Genomic DNA, 20,299 nt, shown 5'->3' with positions numbered 1-20,299 from the left:
TGTTCAGGACAGAACCGGTCCAGGCAGTCAAAGGCTGCTGTTGGCAGAGTCTTGCTGGCTGAACCCAGGGGCGTTTTGCTGGGCAGCCTTGGCTGCCAGTATTCTTGGCTTCCTCCAACGCTGGGCAGCTGGGAAGCCTGCCTCTTGGGTAGCACACAGAACCACTTTGCAGCCAAAACATTTCTAAGAACTCATGCACAGAGCTGATATGTATGAGAAATGCATGTCAATAATGAAGTCGCTCGGTAACTCTTTCCTAGTTCCAGTGCCAAAGAACACGGTGTAAGTCCAGGGCTAAGATCCAGCTGCAGAACACTGTTGGCTCCTGTAGCCTGGCAGTGGTAATGCTGAACAAACAGGAGTGGTGAAGAGCTCTTCCCCATCGGCTGCCACCAGCACCTCCTGGATGCTACTGCGGGCACAGCTCACAAGTGACACTGCAGGGAATGACAGGAGGGGAGGGTCAGGATAATCCCCTGGTGGGTCAGCTTAGCACATCTCCTGGAAAGCTTCCCAAAACCAGACCCAACCAGTCACAGATGTCTTTTTCCCCTGTTGCAGTGCTGGCAAGTAGAATCACAGTGTGGCAAGCCAGGAGCCTGGCACAGACACAGGTAGCACACCTGCAGTGGCAGGTCAAGCTTCTTGCACATATGCTATTTCTGCTTTTTCTGTGACAATGCAGGAGGAAACCAAGGGAAGAGAGGGTGAGAAGCTGCTAGTCAGAGGAGGTTATGCAATGCAGAGGCACTGGCATGTTTTCTGCAAGGCACTGGTTTGCAGAGTCATTAGCAAACACTCAATGCCCTGCCTACATGCAAGGTCTAGCCAAGCTTCTAGAGAGCAGTGGGGCTAGTGCTGGGCTGTCAGAGAGAAAAATGTGTGCCAGAGCTGGGAAAAACTGAGGGAAGAGCTGGGAATACAATAGGCTGCTGAAGAATAAAATGCAGATTTGACAACTCTAGCATGGTCTTTGCCTGAATGCTTCCAGTTCATGGCCAAAGTCAGCACTGGATCTTCAGCTCTGTGTGAGAGTTAAGAATTCCTTTCATCTTCTCCATGAAGATAACCTGCCCTGTGAAGACAGACTGAGAGGGTTGGGGTTGTTCAGTCTGGAGAAGAGAAGGGTCTGAGGAGACCTTATGGCACCTTCCAATACCTAAAGGGGCCACAAGAGAGCTGAAGAGGGATTTTTCACAAGGGCCTGGAGTGACAGGAGAAGGGGAAATGGCTTCAAACTGACAGAGGGCAGGTTTAGATTAGATATGAGGAAGAAATTATTTACTGTGAGGGTGGTTGAGGCAGTGGAACAGGTTGCCCGGAGAGGCTCTGGATGCCCTTGAAAGTGTTCAAGGCCAGGCTGGATGGGCAACCTGGTCTAGTGGAAGGTGTCCAGCCCATGGCAGGGAGTTGGAACGAGATGATATTTAAGACGATATTTAAGGTCCCTTCCAACCCAAGTCTTTTAAAGATTCTATGATGCAATTTTCAATTGAAGAATGAGCAGCCCAACCTTATTTCCCACAGCAGCAGCTCGCCTCATGGCACTCTGAAAGTTATGTCCTAGAAAAAAGCAAAGAACAAATTGTGTGAGCCAGAGTGGGAAGGCATTTCATGTTATATCATGTTATAGTTCAGCTGGCGTATGATGAACTGGATAGGATGTACTCCCAAAAAAATCGCAAATCCCAGGCTATGTTGGGCTGTGTGAGCAGGGGCAGCAACCAGAAGAGGGACAGGCAGCCTATGGAACCCCTGGGCAGTGCACTTAATGCCCCAGGGGACTTGAGCTGAGCTCTGAGAGGAAGGCTAGGAATAGAAACACAGGCATGGAGAACTGGGAACAGCCAGCACACAGGAAAGTGGGAAGAGCAGCAAGAAGGATTTGCAATCCACAGGTGTGAGAACTGGAAGTGTTCCTTTGGGCCTGAAGGCTTGGGAGGAATTTTATTTCATAATCTGGGCCTTCCAAGTCATGCCCCAACACTCCATCCCTACAACTAGTGATTCATAGCATCCTTTAAAGAGCTTCCCTAACCTGCCTCCTTGCTTTTGCAAAAAGGTTTTTGTGCCCCTTTCTTATCTCCCTCTGTGCTTTACATCTGAAAGATATTGGCAACAAACATTTTAGCTAATCGCCTCTGGACTAAGATCTACTCTAGATCAGTCTTGTTCTGTCCAAACTAAAGCTCTGTCTTGTCTTTGGTCCTTGAGATATCTGGCCAGCAATTCCTCATCAGGCTGGCTGAAACAGAAATTTTCACTTTCCTTCCATTCAATCGTGCTTGTTCTCCTTTTTCACGGGGCTGCTTTTTCCTCTCCTCTCCTCAGTCTGGCCATCATCTCTGATGTACACTTGAGTTTTAGGAACGCGAACCTGTAACCCAGGGACTAGTATGGCTCTTAAACTCTTTTCACAAAACTGGCAGCCTTCAAGTTGTTTGCTTTCTTCCTGGGCAATGTTGTAGTGTATGTTGACATGTTTCCTTCCTCAAATGCATCTTAAGGACCTATTTGGCCCTCAGCCCAGACACGGCTCTCCATGCTACTCTCTGCCTCACTCTAGCCTGTGTCAAGTGACTGTGCGGTGTTGTGACAGCATTTCTGAGATACGGCCTTTCCTGTCTTCTAGTTAACTTCATAATCCACGCCAAATGCTTGAATGATGTTACATTGCTTTGCAGCAACACCTAGGACAGGCTACTTGATCAGGGATTTGCTTATCAGCTTGCTCCGCCTGGTGTTGCACAAGAGCAGGGAAACTACTGTGTGAGATGTGGGGGGTCAAACTAGCACCAGATCCTGGCTGTGAAGGTGGCCAGTGGGGATGCTTAGAGCAGATGAAAGAACCATATAGGCATAAAGCCATGCTTCCTCTGACACATGCTCTCAGCAATGCTCAGTTTATTCTGACTAAAGTACCTTACTGTCTAGCAGTCCTTGTTGGGTTGCTCTTTCATAAGAGCACATGACTGCTTTTGATCCATTCTGGACCATTTTGTATCCTAGAAATCCTAGTTAATTGATTCCCCAGACTTAGAGAATCACAGAAACACAGAATGGGTAAGGTTGGAAAGGACCACATCTGGTCCAACCTTCCTGCTCAAGCAGGGTCAACCTAGAGCACCTGGCACAGGATTGCGTCCAGATGGTTCTTGAGTATCTCCAGTGAGAGAGACCCCACAAGGCATAGTGAAAAAGTACTTACATTTGCTTGGGTTTTAACCTATGTGATTACTTAATCAATATGCTCTTGTTTCTATACTATAAAACATAACAAGTAATCATTTCCAAATTACCTTGGTCACTGCACATGGTTTTAGGTACATCGGTTTGTCTCCCTTGGAGACAAACTGCCTTGGAGACAAAGTCCCTTGGAGTCTTCCTTGTTTTATGCATTTGATTTTCCCTTTCCCTTTTTCTGCTTCTTCTTAATTCCATTATGCCTTCTCTGAGAGGGAAGAGAGAAAACCTGGAGCTGACTCCGAGGCCGCTTTCCAGAGTGAGGATAACTGGTCTGAACTTTTTCTTTGTGCAGGAAGAGTTTCTCCATGTAAATTACATCTACCAATGGTTATTTTTTCTGTCATTTTATCACCCAGCTTTTCATTCTGAGATCTTTCTTGAACATTGCAGTGAGTGCTCTGCATTGCACTCTTCAGCCTCAGCAGCAAACTGCCCCAACAGTGCCCCCGTCAGTGCCCAGGCCATTTATGGATACAGCAAAAATCACAAGCCCTAGCACAGATCCTGGTGGTACACAGTGATGTGTTCTCCATTTTAAACCCTGACCATTTTCCATTCATTACCTTCTGCCTTGTTATTGCCATGGGAATAAACATGTTGTGGAAGAGAGCAATTAAGGACATTTGGTGTGAGATCTTACTGAAAGTGTTTTGGGCATCCAAGTACATCCATCTGTCCAGCCACATTCATTAAACTGGATTCCTCACTCGTTCAAGGAGTGAGACATGATTCTTTTCTACTAGAATGGGGTTGTTCCTTCCCCTTTAATCCCATTTCTCTATGTGCCCACGGACACTATTCCTAATTCCCTGTATGGAACTCAGATTCACTCAAATCCCCAGATTTACACAAATATCTTACATAAACAGAAGCCCAACCCTGGCAACTCTTTGTCTCCTGTCATCCCTCTGGTTTCCAGCAGAATTAAGCAACAGGTCGCACATCCCACAGCATCTGGTGTTGAGGTCCCTCCACAGCTCTTGGATGAATGCCATTTATATAATTTACTGTTTGTGTTATAAATTTGTTTTTAAACTTATCTTGCCGAATGCTTTCACTTGAAGCAGTTTGCCCCATCCATCCCTGCAAAAGGAGGTTGCAGGATGGGAATTTCCCTTTGTACCTTGCTGGTGCGGATCACTCATTGTGTTTTCTGCTGTGTCTCTACATTCTCTGAATTGTCTTTCACACCTCTGTTATATTATTTATGGCAAGCTTCCAGGGCGAAAATGTTTTGTTTGTTTGTTTATTTGTTTTGGGGTGGTTTGGTGGTTTTTTTGTTTGTTTTTTTTTTTTAGTTTTTCAGCTTATCATTAATTTAGTTTGTTGTGGTTATTACTCTTCTTCAGAGTTACTGGAGATGTTAAGATATTCTCAGAAGGGTGTGTTGTCTCTTCTGTTTATGTCTCATTTAACCTGTTGCACATTAATTTCCTCTTTCAGAATTTGGATTTTCCTGGAAACTCATTAGAAAATCACATCCTACCAGCCACTTCACTACCTCCTGCAGCCAGCTTTAAACAGGATGTTACACACCACTTCAGACTTCAGCAGTTTCCCCTTGAGCTCTTTTAGAGCCACTTTGGAGGAGGATGGAACATGAAGGACTTTTCACAAGGACATGTAGTGATAGGACAGGAGGAAATGGCCTTTAGAGGAAAGAGTATACATTTAGATTAAATTTAGGAAGAATTCTTTACTGTGAGGGTACTGAGGCACTGAAACAGGTTGCCCAGAGAAGTTGTGGGTGCCACATCCCTGGAAGTGTTCAAGGCCAGGCTAGATAGGGCTCTGAGCAACCTGGTCTAGAGGAAGATGTCCGTGCCCATGGCAGAGGGTTGGAACAAGATCATCTTTAACATCTCTTCCAACCCAAACCATTCTGTGATTCTATGAAGCATCCAGAGAAGGTGTAGAATTAACACCCCAGGCAGCACCATGGACCTGAGTCGGGCAGTCTTTAGCCCCTCCTGCGGGAGGCTTGCATGAGGCTTTGGACAGTCACTGACCCTGCTCTTTTCACATTTTGGGAATGCTTCGTGTTTGCAGCAGGGTCTCTGGAGGAAGCACAGTGTTTCTGAGGCTCACAGCTGCTCTGGACAGGGCAACCCAGGCTGGAAGGTTTTCAGCCTGTGTTTTGGTCTGTGCAATGAGCTTGCTTATTGTGTGTGGTGTCAGGTCTTCGCATCACAGATCCTGGCAGTTGACAGCCATGGGAACCCCCAGTGCATCACAGATTTTGTTCCCAAAGCTGTGCTTGGCCTCCAGTCAAACCAAAACATTTGGCAAATTAGGATGTTGGAAAATTAGTAAGAAAAACCACTTTGCAGTGTCAGGAGACCTGGGAGAGGGTTTCAAAGGGTTTCTCCTGCTGCTTTTGTGCTTTGGAGGTGTCTGCCAGCAAAATGAGCCCTGCTGTGGCTGGTCTGTTGGGCATCAGCTCAGCTGCTCAATCTCTGCCAGAGGCAAGGTCTCACCAAATATTGGCTGGAATGACAGCAACAGCACAGCAAGGGCCTGCTGAGCTGAGATTATGCCAGCCTCACCACACTGCATGCACTGTGCTGGGAGGAGAGCAGCGGGACAGTGACAGGTACTTCAGGAGCTCTGCACAGTCCAGGGACAGCATGATGGCTCACCTGGAGGAGAAGAGTCCATGACAGCAGGCAGATCCCAGTCAGGAACAGGCAGCTATCACCCCATTTTAAGGCTGCAGGAGATAACTTGTGTATTTGTACATCTACAAGTTTGCTGTTGTCCTGGATGAAGGTTGAGGGGGAATGGACTGCAATCCCATTGAGTTAGGTAATGGAAAGTATTTACTAGTGTAAAACACAGAAATGTTTCTGTAGAAGCCAGCCTGGATCCAGCGTGCTCATCCCTGATCTGTGGCTAAATATGCCTGACACAACCCGTGTCCCACAGAGCTGGTTTAATGTGTCCTCTGTGCTCTCAGTGCCAAAGCTGGGGGCGGGGGGGTGTTAGCACTGGTGCTGCTGCAGCTCCAAGCACCACAGTGCTCACATCAGCCAGGAGCATGGGGCACCACAGAGCCTCCAACATAGCTGCACTGGTGTCATGTTGCAAAAGTTGGAGTCACACAGGTACTTGCTTCAGCTTCTATGAAAAAGCAGCTGAGCTTTTTCTGCCTTGGAAAGCAAACTATATATATGTTTACTGTATCTTGTCTATGGATGGAGTACCTCTGTGTCTTCACAACCACAGCATAGTTAATTTACAAACTGTCTTCAAACAAGGGAGAGTTAGAGTTTTGGAGGGGACTTTGTATTTGAGATAGTGCTGAAAAACACAACTCTGTGCCACAGCCAACAACAGTTCTGCAACATTTGCCTTTAGCTTTCAATTGCAGTTCTGTTCTGGTTTCATCCAAATTGAGGTGCTTCTGTTATGGCTCTCAGTAGCTAAATGCAGGACTTCCACCTCTAGTTCCAGTTCTCCCTAACTAAATTTTTCATTCCTCTGTAACCTGTCTTAGAAGAAAGGAAGCTTCTCTGGAATCATCTGATTTCTCTGAGGAAGCATCATAGTATGTGGGGTGTGGCATGTTTGTGCTAAGAGCTCCATGAAGAGTTGCCATTTTTCCTCAAGGCCAGTGCAATCAGCCTGTCTCCTGCACACATGCTCTAGCTCTGTGTAGCTCCTGCGACCTGCTGCAAACACAGGCCATGCCTCCAGTTCTGGGGTGAAGAAAACTTGGCCCCTTTTCAGCCAGATGGCTAACGGCTGGGGCAGGGGACAGCCGTGCTAACACTGCATCAAAGGCTTAATGAATTCCAAAATCATGTGCTCCACGTGACAGCCCTAATGCTTCCCTTCAGCGGCTCATTTGGGATTTGGTTGAAAACACATTTGTCTGACAAGTTCCCAGAGCTCGTTACTGCTTTTTTGATCCTGTTATCCCCTCGTGGTTCTGCTGCAGCCAAGCGAGAGGCAGGGGCCAGGTCTCCCCAGGGCTGGGCACTCCGTGGGCCCCACAGCTGTCCCCGGGAATTAGCCTTGGGATGAGCAGCAGAGCAAGGACAGCAACACCACCGAGGCTGCCGACCGACAGCTCACTGGAGACACAGGACTCCAGGCTCTGCAGAGGGGGTTCCTCGTTGTTTTGCTGGAGTTTGCTAGCTCCAGTTTTTCTCAGACAGATATTTGTCATCTGTAGAAGATACAGTCTGAGAAAGAGGCTTGTTTGCAGTTTAATAATAAATGGCCCAGGTTTCCCTGCAGTGTGTGCAGATGACTTTATGGTTGTCCAGGTTTTGTACTGTAACACCTGGTGCTTTCTGCCCAGGCTGGCCAATCTCAGCTTGATGTGTTTTATAGAGCTTTTCTACTTCCTCTTCTCATGTATATACACATATGTATATATTTAAAATAGTCACATAGTTCTGTGTTCTTTCAAAGTTTTGGTAATTAACATCTTTGTTCATTGTTATCTTCCCACTTCGTTTGCTTCATGCTGCTTGGGTGCATGAGCAATTTGCACTTGAATGAGTCCTTCCCTGCCTCTCCCAGTCCAAAACAGCCAGGTTGGTTGCTCTGCTTTTGCCTTCTTTGTGTAAACTGCATCCTTTTCTGTAGGGGCTGCAGCCGAAGGAGGTGGTTGATCTAGTTGGATTTGAGTAGGACAGAGTTTGCAAAGGGTTTTTCTTTGGGAGCCAGGGACTGTCTTCAGGCTTGAATTTGTGGCATGAACTTTGACTTGGCAGAGTCCTATCTATGTCATCCTCATAGGAGGTGAAAGTCTGGAGCTTCTTCTTTGAAGGAACAATGTCAGTCCAGATCAAATGCAAAGGATCTTCATTGCTCTTGAGTTCTGGGTACATATAATGTCCATCAGCAGGAAGAGTGAATATAGCACCGAGAAACTCTTCTGCAGGACGAACTAGATAAATTGGGGCATTAAGTCACAGCTCTGTGATTGGCTGACTTAATGACACTTAGTTATTGCTAAGTGTTTTGCTGACTGTTTTCCTCCTCTAAGAAAATGGGATCCGATGTGTCAGGCAAATAAAATGCTGGAAGACTGATTGTGGGATGAGGAAATTACCGGCATCTGATGGAACTAAAACTGTACTCTCTGCATTCCTGGTGTAATTATACCTATTAAAGAAGAGTCTCTGTGTAACAAGAAGGTCTAATTAAATTGCCACCAGGAGAGAACTTCTCAGTTCATGGTGTATTAAGCCCCTAAGAGACCATGGGATCACCTGGCCAGAAGTCTCTGATGGCTCAGGGGAAGACTTTCATGCAGTCCTCACATCATGCAAGGCCTTCTCCCAGGGGGACTCAGGGTGCTGTTGGCTCTGCTGCTCACAGTTGGCTTATCCCACCTCATTTTCTGCCTCTCAGACTGACCACCTGGGACTTTGGTGGTGCAGCAGCCCATGCCAAGTGCCCTGAGCCACCTGCCCACCCAGGGACAGTCTCCTGCCCTGGTGGCTCTGTCTTGTCCTGGCATCACTTGAGCTACAGTGGGAACTGGCTGCTCCTACCTGCACTGTGCAGAGCATCTGCCCTACTCCTGCTCCAGTGGGCAGCCAGGTTCCTACCAGCAGTGGCTGCCTGCTGTTACCACCCAGGCATCTCTCTCCTGGGAGCACGTTGCTACAAGGGCCTGCACAGACCTGTGCTCTGGCTGTTTTGGGCTTTTCCACCTTCCTGGCAGGTCAGGGCAGATGGACACTGATGTCATGCTGAGGTATGGGTTTTCTTATGCCGTCCGATTCCCTCTGTCTTGCATTCCTGCTTGGGGCAGCAGCATTAGTTACACTTGCCATAGTGTGTTGCAGCGTGCTGTGAGCCCAACCCACACCTCCATAGGAGCACATGAAATCATAGGATAGTTTAAATTGAAAAAGACCTCTTCAAAGTCATCTGGTCGATCCTTCCCTGCCACAGGCAGGGCCACCTTCCATAGACCAAGTTGCTCAAAGCCCCATCCAACCTGGCTTTGAACACCTCCAGGGATGCGGCACCTACAGCTCTTCTGGGCAACCTGTTCCAGTGCCTCACCACCCTCATTATTAAAAACTCCTTCCACATATCCAGTCTAAATCAACTCTTCTTCAGCTTAAAACCAGTACCCTCTCTCCTATTGCAACAGGCCCTGCTAAAAAGTTTGTCCCTATCTGATGCAGTCCCTCCAGCAGTGACAAATGAATCCCAGGGGGAGCCTGGTGCCTTCTGTTAGCTTCCAAGGCAAGGGATGCCTGGTCTGGAGCACGTCAGCAGCAAAACTGATGCTAAAAAAAGCCATGAGAGGTTATGAAGAGTTTCAGGTGGGAAAGTACTGGGAGAATACTGTGCAGAAAGCTCTTTTGGGTCAGGTCCCCAGCTGCTACATGAACATCTTGGGAGCGCTCCTGCTGCATTTTGCTGTCTGCATCATCTTCCTCAGGCATCACATGTGCCAGGACTCAACGTGACTGAAAAGGAGATTCAGGCACAACTGGGTCGGAGACCTGCAAGGGCCAGCTTGGTTGGTAACACTGGTTTAGCGAGCTATTGAGATTGTAGAAGGATTTCTTAGGAAACCCTCTCTTTCTGCAGGAGGCAAAAATTATAGCCAGTCTCTAACGCTAGGGTGGGGTATAGGTTGGTGTCCCCAAACTGAGCTGCTTGGCCCTGACACACCTCAAAGCCCTTGTGCTTCCTGCATCGCAGGGTCAGCACTGCTAAATAACATCCCTTCTGCCTTGTGCTGTTGCCAGCCAAAAGGCACGGATTAGGGTAGCAAAGGAACCTGCTACACGTGACACCAAGGTCCTGCCAAGAAATCTGGGAAACAAAATGATTTTGCCAGTGCACCTTGTTTGGGCAATGCTCCTGTTGGTTGCCAGAACTAAATGCAGAGCTTAAGCCCAGGAAAATCAGAAGAGCACGCACGGAGAGGCAGAACCAGCTTGGGAAAAACAGCAGTTAACTAACAGATGCTGTGGTGAATTGAGACATCCTCACCTCCTTTTCCCAGTGTCCTCTCAGGAGTCATCAGTGCCAGCACTGCCACATGGCTGTGAGTAGGATTAACACAAGGCTCACACATGTCCCTCTTGCCTTGCACCCGTATCCTGCTCCAGCTGTCCTCCAAATTCTGGGCAGCAGGTTGGCCCCTCCACCCACTTTGGGGAAGGAGCTCTTCAGAGGTTGTGCAAGGGCCTCCCCAGGATCTGGCAGCAGCATGTTTCTGTAGACTTTCCCCACTTTCTTTGCTGCCTCAGCTCAGACTGTGCTGCCGATCACGTCCACCCCAACACCCCGCTGGCAGAGCTATCTGTGGGTTTTATCGCCCAACAATGCGTGCAGTGTTATTGTGCTAAAGAGAAAACAAAGCCTAATCCATTTTAAATTAAAACAGTGCCCCAATGTCATGCAACTGATGCAGACATGGTCTGGCAGTGCAGTCCTGCTGGCTCCACAAGGGCTTCACCCCAGAGGTGCCGGGCTGTCCACTCTGCTCCCAGCAGACGTCAGCCACAGCCTTCAGGCTCGGGGGTTGCTTTTCCCAGGCCCCTCTGGTCCAAAGCCTCTGGGCTCTCCTGTCTCCTAAAATGCTGTGTCACTCTGGGTGAGAGGTGGAGCATTGCTATGTGCCAGAAGTTAGCAGCAGACAGAAACTATGGAAGACAGAAACATCTGGGACCTTCCAATGGAAGGAAAGGTTGATAGGACAAGAGGAAACAGCTTGAAGTTGCACCAAGGAAGGTTTAGATCGGATATTAGGAAAACTTTCTTCATGGAAAGGGTGGTCAAGCATTGAAACAGACTTCCCAGGGTAATGTGGGAATCACTGTCCCCAGAAGTGTAAAAAATGAGTAGATGTTGGGACTTAGGGACATGGTTTAGTGGTGGATCTGTCAGTGTTAGGTTAATTGCTGGACTCAATGATCTTAGATGTCTTTTCCAATGTAAATTATTCTATGATTCTATGCTAGTATAAAGCTACAGTAGAGACTTTGCCAGGTCTGGCTTGGGGTTTATAAAGTCTCAAATGGACTGAAGAGGAGGTGAGAATGGGTATGGTCTTTGCAAAGCAGGGCAGTGGTCCTTTCAGCCCTAGAGACCATTTTTTGGGCTAAGCTGTTTGCGTTCTAAGAAAGCAGCTTCTACGATGGCCCCTCACAGCTGCATTCATCACAGAGCAGCATTAGAGAGTCCACTCAGGAAACAAGACTGGCCCTGGGTGCGTGACCCAGACAGAGCTCTTTCCCAGCCTTTTGCCAGAGTGATTTTGTTTCCAGCTGATATGTGCATGGACACTGGCCACAAATGTGCAGATCAGACCTGTGGTGGCCACACTGGGTTGCATGGTAGAAAGCAATGCTTTGTAGTTGTGATAAAGCAGGCTCACCTCCACCTTCAATTCATCCCTGGGTCTGGCAAGATGAATAAAGTTTCATCCCATTGTGATGAGGGACATGCTGTGCCCCACTGTGCTGGGCAGAGCTGTTTGGCTTGTTTGATATATAGGTCTTTTATGTTTGCACTATTGTGCAGCAGTCACGGATGTGAGCCTTGCTCAGTTGCCATCACGTGGCAGCGAGTCTTGCCAGTGGGAGCTGTGGCTGCACGTTCCTTCTGAGATCCCTGCCTGTCTCTGCTCTGCTGCTTTGCCACTGCACGCAGGAGGGCCTAGTGCCTCGGTACGGGCTGTGGAAGACCAAGTCTAGCACATGCTGATGAGACTTAAAACCTGCTAGTTTTTTGGAAGCCTGATTCAGGCAATCAAGCCAAGTGGCCACAGGTAAAACCTCTTTTGTTTGTGTGCTGCATCTCTCTGCATCTGACCAGTGTCCTTCTGTGAAAGATGCAGCCCCTGTCCTGTGTCTGTGCATGTGCTGCTGGCACTGAGGCACGGACAGAATGGGTGCTGGCAGGGTGGAGCTGAGTACTCCAGGGTACGAGCTGTGCTGTGCTGGGGTGTGCTGCCTCGAGGGGAGACTGTTCAGCATATGTTAGAGCCTCATGATTTCTGTGTGGCTTTCTGGCTCTCCTCTCCTCTGTCACAACCCTGCAAGCGTCATTTCTGAATCTGACTTCCTTTTCTTCAGCCTGTTTGCCAGCTCATCTCTGAAAAGGATGATGCGTAAGAACAGAGGTGAAAGAGTGCACTGGCCTGCTACGTGTTAAAGAGGTCTCCTGTTTTCTGGAGGCTTCCATACAAGAGGCACCAGAGATGCTCAGGCCATCTGACCTCCACAGCTCAGCTTCTGAGGATGTTTGACAGCCGAGCAGTTCCTTCCCCTTGAGAAACACCCTGCTGGGATGACTGTAAGGAGCTCTGCAGAAATTTGCTCTACTGGGGGGTAATCTCTGATTTAAAGGTTAATACAAGGGCCCCCTGGCAAAATCCCAGCTGTGCTCAAAGGCTGGTAAAGTGAGGATTTTCTGTGAGGCCTGGGTTACCTGGATCCCTTTGAAAATATGGCACATGAAAGCCAAGCACATGGCCAGAGAGCAGGATGGGCTTAGGAAATAAAGTTTTTTTCCTTGGAAATCCAGATGTTAGAAAATAGTGTTGAGTGTTGAAGCAGAATGGTGTGAATTCCTACCAGAATACTGTGCCAGAAGAAGCTAATGCTTTTCCAGAGAAGGATGAATCAGAATGAGTTACAAAATGGTTCAGGTTGGAAGGGATCTTAAAGATCATCTTGTTCCAATCCCCTGCCAAGGGCGGGGACACCTTCTACTAGACCAGGTGTCTCAAAGCCCCATCCAACCTAGGTCTTGGACCAGTAAGTGGGAACAGGGAAGGGATGCCTCCTCCATAAGGAGTTTTGGTGAGTCTGTAACTGATATAAAGGGCCCTGTTCTGGTGTCGGCATCCTTGAAATAACTTTGATGGAAAATTGGAGAAGCCACAGGAAAAAATTACAGTCTGCTCAAAGACTGGAAAAGAGTCCTCCAGAGATAAATTAAATGGGCTTAGTTTCAGTAATTTATCAAGGTGGCTATTAAGAGGGTCTTTGAGAAGATTATGAGATAATACACAGGGAACCCTGGACTCGCAGCACAGGGGAATGAGAAGCAGCAGCACAGTGTTACGGTCAGACTACAGAACAACAAACACAAAGCCTGTCATTTCGACATCCGCTGGAGGAGAATTCTAAGGGAAATCCTAACTCCCTCTAAGGTTTTTGAGCTCTGTTGTTTGAAGGTTTTTGATCAAACCCTGTGTTTCCCAGAGCCGAACGTTGAATCATATGCCAGGCTCAGTGCCAGGGTGATTGGGTAAGGTGATGACGGGTGGAATGGTTTAATGAGTCTTTTTTTGCAGCTGTAAGTCTCTAACCTGCCACAGGGCTATCCTGTCTTCCACTCCAGGTACCTTCTATTTTGTTTTAGCTGCTTCGGGTCAATAAGGCATGGTTACAATTATTCAGAGTGGTTATTTTTAACTTGCTGTTCCACGAATTCCCCTTCCTTTTGGTATTTGGCTTGTCGTCTTACGGCCACAACAGAGGCTTTGATGCTCCATTCTCCTTTTTGAAGAAGCTCTTAAGGAAGAAAGTAGTACATGACATGTAGTACATGACACAGTCGCTCCTGATGTCAATGTCTGTCTGAGTAGGTCTAACCAGCACCAATACCAAACATGTTTGGTTTCTAGGGGTATGAAGTTTACAGTGCTGGGGAAATTTCACCGGATAGCATTTCACAACTTACTGTGAATTACAGGCAAGATCCTCAACTCTGGTAATTTCTTATTCATTGAAACATTGTTTCTCCTTCCCTAATGCCAGTTCACAATAGGGGTGTAGCTTAGTAGTTTCCTGTGACTATAACACAACTCAGTTTGCTCTAAAGCCATTTGCACCAGTCACTGCTTGCTTAATTTAAACACCCAGGGAACTAGCCTTAGTTGACGGTCATTAATATTGTTTCTTAAATGTAGGGAAATGATTGCATACAGGCTGCTTATGGAAAATAACCTTCTATTGAGAGGTAAAAGTTTAATTGCAGAAAGCAGAAGGTTAAAAATGTTTGCATTCGTGATCCTTAATTTCAAGGACCTGAAGTTAGAGAAATAAACTACAGGAACTAGTTAATGAAGTCACCTGGACCGAGAAGCACGAGGACTTGGCATGGAACAAAGAGTGCCATGGAATTTTTAGTTTGCTCAGTACAAAACCATCTGAAACTTGTGTCCTGAATAATGTGTAAATATTTTAGAAGGCAACTCCAGACCTCAGTAGTTGTATATCTATGGTGCATGATATTGAGAATGCACAAAGAATCTCCTAGCAACAATAAAAATGGTTGATTAACAAAGAATGCTGTGATTTGGAGGTCAATATTCACATGGAAAACATGAGAATTTTACCTCTTTGAGATCCTGCAGAGGAAACTCTTAACACTTAACAAAAAGCTCTTTAGTGGTACTTGAAGGAGGCTGGGACAAGAGCAGAGAGGAGATGGCCCTGTGTAAAGATTAAATATCAAGTGTTAAGTGTGACTCCACAACTGGACAAATATCTATCTCCACCTTTCGAGACACCAGAACAGAAGCAGAGGACAAAACAAAAAGCAAGTATAAGGCCAGGCCACCCCATCCAGAATAAAGTCTGGAGATTCAGGTATTCCAATGGCTTGGAAATTGCAACCTGAGAGCTGAAAGAAGGAATAGATGGCCTGAAGGTCTGATGTCCAGCTGGAGATGGTGTCACAGGAAGAGACTAGTAGAGGTACCTTACTTTCAGTGGAAAAAAGGGATTTTGATATCTTTGGAAGAAGTTATGTAATAAGCAGGAAAAAGGATAAAAAGGGATACATATTTGCTTCTATGCTTTTGTAGCATGCTAGCCTAGATTCTCTCTGGACAAAGGAAATATTCTGGGTTCCTTTGCAAGGACTTCAAGAAGTTTTTTGAGTAATTTCAAATGTAAGTATTAATTTAAGCCAAGTTGATAAGGACTGCAAAGATACAAAAAAAAGGGGGCAAATAGTGGGTCATCTTAAGAAAAGAGGCCCTGCGCAGTAAAGAAGGTATTACTGAAACACACTGAATGGGATTTAGGACCCACACTCATAAATACTGTCATTAGGGACCTTCACAAGCGGGAAGAACGTGCCAGTGACGTGAAGCTGGGAAACACTGCTGTGCAGCTGAAAATCAAGGTATTGCAGCAGGGGTGTGAGGAGTGCCTGTAGCATCATGAGAACTCATGTTCCTGAGCGCTGATGAGCTGCTAACAAGGATTCCTGGGATAAAATACTGTAGCAAAACAAAGAAAAAAAAAAAAGAAGAAGAGCAGGCAAGCCACCTGATTGTGTGCTTACTGTGAGCGGTTTCACATGTGGCAAGAGAAGTGTTTTCTGTATAGGTTAACTGTACAGCTTAGGGTGTGTACATTCACTAAAGATGAATTAACACTTGAAGAGGCGCAGAGGATTAATGAGAACTGGAGTAGAAAGGTCATTTATTTTCTGACAAGCTAAGCTCTTTTTAGACTTCTGTCTAAACTTTCAAAACACAGTTTGAGAAGGGGTAGAGTTGCTGTCTATAAATACATCAGGGAATAAATGCTACCAAAAGGACAACCTTCATATAGAAACAAATAAATACATTTTAAAGGAAAATTCAAAGACGATTCAAAAACTCTGAGGTTTTCCACTAAGCCCCAGAAAGCACAGGGCAGGAGGAGGACCATGGCTTTCCACATGTAACTTGATCAGATCATGAGGGAGGCCACGTAGCTCCTTTTTAACAAAGGGGGATCAGACTCAGTGCCCAGTCAAGTGCTGTCAGTGCTAATTTGCACATAGCTATAGGTAAACTCTTGTTCTGTTTGCTGCAATTAAAAAGATTGATGTATTCACTGCTTAGGAGAGATCGTGATGCAGCTCAGTCCTCTTGGAAGTACTTGCCAGCTCCGAATTTCCACATTTTTGTCCTGCTGGGACAAGGCTATAGCTGGTGTGTTCCAGCAGCTGCTGGGGAGGTTGCTTTGCTACCTGGAACAAGCTGACTCAGAGATCCAGAGGCTTCTATGTAGACCTTGCCTGAAGCCAGACTTCCTAGACCACAGAAGTTTTGATATTTTGAAATTCAGATTTGGAAGCAACTCTTTTAAAGTTTGAATAAAATTGAGCATCCCATTATTCAAGTTGCTTTTACCAATAGGCAACAATGGATGCGTGAATATTATACATCATAATCACATATAGAAACACAAAAATGTGTATTTTAACACACACCTCCATTAGAGCTGCTAGAATTCATAGCTCCAAAGCAGCTGCCACGCCACAGGGGTGGCCCTGGTCCAGGAGCTGCCAGGCCAACTGGCTCCTCTGGCTACCTGCTTCCTACAGTTTGGTTACAGAGCAGACCAGGATCTGGCCAAACTGGGTCTAGAGCCTCATAGCACAGGTGCTGAGTTACTCTGAAATTACGAACTTCTATCCTAGAAAATCAAGGGACGGCAACAAGCTAATTAACACTCTTGCCTCAAAATATTCCTTACCATCCTACCCTCAGGCACCAAAAGTTGGTTATTTGTTGGACATGAGCTGTGCACTGTGGTGGTGGAGGGATTGGGTGGCCAATGGTACCAGCACAACAAATGTACTGATGTGGAGATGAAAATAAGAAGAACTGGGAGGAGACATTTTATGCAACTATTGCAATTGCAAAGCAATCTAATATCACCTCAAATGAAAGATTATTGTTTAGGGAATTCTAACCAAATCTCAGTAGTGAAATAGAAAAACTGCAGGTGCCACTGTCTGGGATTCACCACAGTGAATGGCATGGATCAGCCTGGTTTTGTTTGGAAGTCATCCAGGGAACTTAACTCTAAATTGTGAATAGGCACAACAGCAGCTCTGATAAACTAGTGCCTACTGTTGTTACATTAAAAGTAACAGACAATAAGCCCTCAATAAGCTCAGGAATTCATTAGTATATCCCGTGGGAAAGGATTACTGGTAGAAATTTGAATCAGACCCAGAGTGCCAAGATTCTTCTAGACATCGAAGCCTTTCCTTAGCATGAGTTAATTTTCCTGGGAAGGACAACTTTTTCCTGAGAATAAACCCTTTTATAAGCGTTCAGAGCTCGTCCCTCCCCACAGCACTGGAGCTAAAACAAGACCAGCCAGTGTTTCCAGAAGTACACCCACACTATCTCAGCCCAGTGCATCTTGTGCCACACAGGATTGGAGAGGTTCCCTGGTGCGCCAGTGTTTTGTGCCTCGGGCTGGATCTGTGCTGAGCTGAGCAGAGGTTTGGTGCTGTGCATTTCAAGATAAGTCACAGCAAAGAAGAGCACGATGTTGGGCTGAATCCATCCGATCAGATCTCCTCTGATATAAGTCCACTGGAGAATCCTGGGGAAGAGCTTTTGGTGAGGAGGTAGCAGTGATGTGAAACTTGTACAGGAGGACAAACTCTGTGTGCTCTTCTACCTGGTCTGCAAGGGTCATAGGATGGAGCTGTGGTCTACAATCCCCTGAATTCCCAGAAGGCACATCCAGACCAAATGCTCTGATCATGGAGTCACCTTTCATTCTAACAGTGTGTTATAGCTTAACTAAATGAAGAGGATTTCATTTAGCAAAATGAAGGGGATTTCATTTAGCTAAACTATAACACAGTGTCCTCATCTGCCAGGCATCATCTCTACAAAAAAGCTGACAAAGTTATACTTTGTATAGATGGAAAGAAGACACGTGTGATTACAGCTGCTGTGATACGATACACTCATCCTCGAAGAGCAATGGAGAGGGAGGACAATGAAACCTAAGAAAGTCAGGGCAGCAAAGGTGACAGTTCCACGAGTACTCAATTTGTGCAGTGTCAACACAGGGCAGCCTCTCTGGAGAAACAAGCAGAATGGATTGACTCAGGTGTGAGGTGGGGACTGCATGGGGCTCGTTCGGAAAAAGAAACAGATGGAGCCTGTCATAACTCTGCCGTATAGAACTGCCTTCTTCATTTCCCTTCAAGATAAAGACCATTAATAAGACAAACAACAGGAACATGAGCAGGAGAGAGCATTAAAATTGTGGTTTATGGTTTGTCTTCCCTCCACAGTCCTGTTTCCTTGAGCCTTGATGAATGAATATCTTCTTATCTTATGGTTCAGTTTATCTGTTGTTGGAAGGAACTTGATAAAGTCTGAATTTAGGAGTGCACTGAGACTACCTAGAGGTCACCACTGAAGGCAGGGTTCTCCAGAGTGGCCAGGAGCAAGGGACCGTCTCTGGCACGGCTCATGGCAGAAGCCCATGGTGCCATGCTGCCAATGGTTGTGTTCCCAGCTGCCAGCTTTCTGGGAGAGGTTCCTTCTGTTCAACACAAAATCCAGTTCCAGCCGGATCTTCTGTACTGCTTGACGGATGTTGAGCCCTCTTGCAGTGGATGTGGACGTATTCACGTGGCTACCCTGGGCACACTCACAAAGGAAGGTGCTGAGATGACCAGTGGGCTGGGAAACAGCTGGGCAAAACTAGTTTAGCAGAGGTGTGGAGGCCATGGGGCATGGCACAGAGCTGGGACTTTGGCAGTGCAAGGCACAATATCCCATTAACTTGTCTGACGCCTTTTTGTGCGTGCACAGAGTGCATGTTGAGGAATAGGATTTCCCCCATTCCTTTCTGCACCACGTGGAAAAATATTTTTCTGGTTCAACTCAAACGTCCTGCTTGATTTTGGTTGATTGTGCTATAAATCAGCTATCCCGAGAAAGTAAGTGCTCGTTCTCTGCTCTCCAATACAATACGAGCTGGGACACTGGGAGCACGGAGCTCATTACACCAGGCTGGGCAGTTATACCTGCCTTGCTCCTTCCTTATGTGGAAACCGCCCTTGCCCCTGAAGAGGCCTGGGGCCCCAAGCATGCTGTTTCTGTTTCTGATGCTTTTGTGATGGGAGAAACAGAACTGTGGGCAATAACTGAGAAGAGGTTTCACCCAAGATTTATGCAAAAGCAGGATGGGGTGGATTTTGTTTTGGTTTGGTTTGGTTTTTTGTTTCTTTCTTGATAATCTGACACTGACTTCACTTTTTTATTGGCAAGCGGTGAGCTGACATCACCATGACTCTCTGGTCTCTTCTAGGAGTTCCATTAGCTGATTAAAGTTCACCTCCGTGCCATGCATCCTTGATTACATCAAATGTATATCCCTTTGCATCTACCAGACCACAATCTCTTGTTGATGTGCCCAGTCACTTCTGGTGCAGGACCTTGTTCTCAGCTTTTTGGTACACAGGTACACTATATACATGCACTCACAGTACCCACATGCTTCCCACCACCTCTGAGGAGCAGCAGGAAGCAGAGTTGTGTCATCCTCTAGCCTCCATAGAAATAAATGCTTTTCTTAACTGTACATCAATAAGAAGAGGGGACATCCACTGCTGAGGAGTCCCTCACCCACCCCTGAGGAGAGGGGATAGCCATGGCTGAGAGGTCCCACTGAGAAGAGGGGACAGTCATGGCTGAGGGGTGCCAACCCAGTTGCTAAGAAGAGGAGACACCCACTACTGAGGAAGTTGGACACCCATGGCTGAGGGTTCCCAACCCCATCACTGAGGAGAGGGGGATACCTATGGCTGAGAGTGATCCCAACCTTGTCACTGAGGACAGAGGACACACATGGCTGAGGGGTCCCAACCCCATCACTGAGAAGAGGGGACATCCACCCCTAAGAGACCCTTCACTCATCATTGAGAAGAGGGGACACCTGTGGCTGAGGAGTCCTTCATCCACTGCTGGGGAAGAGGGACACTCGCCACTGAGGGGTGCCAACCCCACCTCTGAGGAGTGGGAACACCCCTGCCTGAAAGGTCTGAGGATCCGACTGGACTCCCCAGCCCCAGGGTGCACCGCATGTCCCGGCGGGGGCCTGGGGTGAGGTAGGGGCACCCCTGCGAGGAACCGCGGCTTCGAGTCTCGCGTTGGACGGCTCACCTGGCCGGACCATGCGGCTGCAGACTTTGCCTCCAGCCCCTATAAAAGGTAACGGAGGCGTGAGTCAGAGCCGCCGCCTCCTCCCCGCCCGCTCTCACTTACGTGCGGCCGGGCGGGCGGGCAGGC

This window comes from Pipra filicauda, unplaced genomic scaffold (genome assembly GCF_003945595.2).
Source record: "Pipra filicauda isolate LSUMZ 115617 unplaced genomic scaffold, ASM394559v2 scaffold2_size9829703_pilon, whole genome shotgun sequence".
Lineage (NCBI taxonomy): Eukaryota > Metazoa > Chordata > Aves > Passeriformes > Pipridae > Pipra > Pipra filicauda.
This window is presented reverse-complemented; position numbering follows the sequence as displayed.